At 35.8% G+C, this 2,828-nt stretch overlaps 1 long non-coding RNA gene across 1 annotated transcript in view; it reads right to left on the bottom strand.

Annotated features, from left to right (window-relative positions):
• Window positions 1–1,845: 1,845 nt before the first annotated feature.
• LOC117105441 overlaps window positions 1,846–2,828 on the bottom strand; it is an 8,433-nt gene continuing 7,450 nt past the window's right edge. Inside the window, exons 2-3 of the long non-coding RNA XR_004444910.1 lie at window positions 2,212–2,363; window positions 1,846–1,946 (exon numbers count right to left, since the gene is read on the bottom strand). This is a non-coding gene — a long non-coding RNA (uncharacterized LOC117105441). The remainder of the gene's footprint in view (window positions 1,947–2,211; window positions 2,364–2,828) is intronic.

Below are 2,828 nucleotides of genomic sequence, written 5' to 3'. Positions count from 1 at the left end.
TGACGTGGTACACTGATTATGAATACAAGAGTGCACAAACGCAAAATGAGTGTGCTATGCAAATTGCAAAAGTTTGAAAGGAAATGTATGTATGTATGTATGTGTATGTGTGTGTGTGTGTGTAGATGTGTGTGTGTGTATTACACACACATACTACCCAGCCAGCCTATAGTTACTAGCTCTAGGCCAGCCTGCATTACAGTACATTGTTCATCTCTCAGAGGAGAGACCACCCACCCTTGCAAGCACCACAAAACGGCTCATTCTTTACTACCAACTAGACTTGTGCAGACGCAAAGCTTACCATTTCAGGCTGTGATTGGTTGATAAACACAATGTGGAATATACAGGCGATTTGCAATCTGATCAATGACGAACACGCTTTCATAGGAAACCCACCGTAGTGTTAAGAAATATGATATAAAAACATACATTTTCACATATTTCCTGACAACATTTTCGCAAAAACTCTTCATACTTTAAATTCCCCAGGCCTTATCTTCCATATTATTGCAAGATCGGCCTAATCGTGTCACAAACAAAGGAAGAGATAGAAAAAAAATGACTTCAAAATTCGCTCAGAATCATCATAATCTGCTGATTATGCATATAGTACTCAGACCTTGTCATTTAAGGCAAGCGATCGCGCTCGCGCACCATCACACACCTAAACTGCTATCGAGGGGTGCGAAAAATAGCTCGCCTTACATTTCGAAATAATTCACCTCCACAGCCCTCGAAATGCAGACGCAATTTTTGCTGAATACAGCAATTAATTATCAACGTAAAAGATGCTAGGCCTAGGCTGAAAAACGTCTTTATACCGATATCGTGGGTCATTATACTTTTTTGTGTACAATGTACGAATTTCTACAAACTGAACAAACAGTTAATAAACAACAATTTCTGGATGAAATAACGCAATAATCACATTGCTGTCTTGGAATTAACAACTATTAATGATGTAGGCCCAGCACAACACCCTGTGAATGAACCGTTCGTACTGCTTTTTCAGTCCCAATAGCATACTGCTGCCAAAGATTATCTATGGATTTAAAACGATTTAAAAAGTTACATGGGTAGATCAAGTGAAAATTACGCCTTCCATTGTTTAATAAAGTGCATTATCGCTCCTCAAAAATCGATTGGAATCAACCTGAAACTTTTTTAGTAGACGTTTATTCGGATTTGGATGTCGTTTGATTCGTCAGTGTAAATTACAAATGCATAGCTTCCCTTATTCTTCAAACAAGACACTTTTGAGAAACATTTTGCTAATTTAATTACAGAGGAAATTTGTAGAGAATAAAACTTAAATTTGTTAGAATTATTTACATTCAATTTATAAATAAAGGTGAAATAACACAGCAAGCTGTCATGCAATGAAACTTTGGGCGATCTGACATCATCACAGCCAAGCACATGAATGCACATGACACCACAAAAAAAAAAAAACCAATTAGCTGGCAGAGGTTAGGAGGCGCAACCTGATGTCTGATGTTTACAGCAACCAACCGACCAGCAAGTGGTATTGTAACTACGAAGAATGTGTTGGGTTTAGGGGAAAAATAAATATAAAAAGCATTCTTTTAATGGCAATTAATTTTGCTGTACAGTACAACACAACAGATACTGTACACTGTATATATGTTAACTTTTTGTTAACCCCCCCCCCACGCCATCCCGCAAAATAATCATGGTAAGTGTTTTATTGCTCGTCTGCCATTTTCAAATGACAAGGCCTGAGTTGACTAGGAATATACCCAAGGAAGAGCTAGAGGCTGCACGTTTTTAGTGAATGTTATACCAATTCCAATTACAAGTGTAGCAATGTAAAGCACTTGCGAGAAATTTATACTTATTAATATTTTACCTGTTTTCTCCATCTTCCTTGTGTCCTCCATTTCACACAGCAATTTAAACTGTTAAACCAACTTCCACACAAACTGAGTAATGAAAATGAAGATAATTAGTCTTTTTTCAACATTATCATCATACATTTGCTTTAATTTACCTTATAAATACAAGGTAATTGACTTTCACATGAATGATATTCTTATAAATGGTAAATATTTTAAAGATTAACATTAATTATACAACAGGGCTGTTGATCTGTTGGATTGTGGAAAAGATATTCAATCGTGGCCTGTGGCTTACTCTCATTCTGAAAAGCTTTGCAGGCGATTAGTAAATTTTAAAAACTCTACTTACCCAGATGGTTTGGTAAACACACACTTATCTCCAACACTTCCCCCCCCCCAAACTTTGCCTCAAATAATCGCCTCCTTCAAAGTCTTGGATAAAGCGTAGCGTCACATACTGGCTCTCCCACGAGTATTAATGCATGACTGGTAATGTATTTTCTACAGTTCAGCCAAGTAAAAAAAAATAGATCCAAATAAGAATCAATGGAGTGAATTTAATTTTACTTATAGTTGTCACAGGTACAGTAGTACAATTTTTATCAGGACAGATGAGACAATCAAATATGTTGTCCAAAGTCAATTCAAATACTTACTGGGAAACAATCATAATACTGTCAAAGAAAAAACTAAAAAATTTACTTAAAAACTTATGTCCACAATTCTACCTAATAGTGGTGTAGAAAAATATTTTTTATTGGGGGGGGGGGAATGATTGAAAATTCTTGGAATTGACATAAAATTACTGATGTCGTACACACACTTCAGTGTGAAAATGTGACTTGCTTTGCAAGCACATCTAACATCTAAGGAAAGAAGAGCTTAGATTGGTACCAGATAAAATAATTTTGTTATCAACATTAATATATTATGCTAATTTTCATCTTTGTAAGCGCATAAGACATT

The sequence above is a fragment of the Anneissia japonica genome, unplaced genomic scaffold (genome assembly GCF_011630105.1).
Source record: "Anneissia japonica isolate Jap-2015-1 unplaced genomic scaffold, ASM1163010v1 scaffold1128_len1000024_cov185, whole genome shotgun sequence".
In the NCBI taxonomy this organism is placed as follows: Eukaryota; Metazoa; Echinodermata; class Crinoidea; order Comatulida; family Comatulidae; genus Anneissia; species Anneissia japonica.
This window is presented reverse-complemented; position numbering and strand designations above follow the sequence as displayed.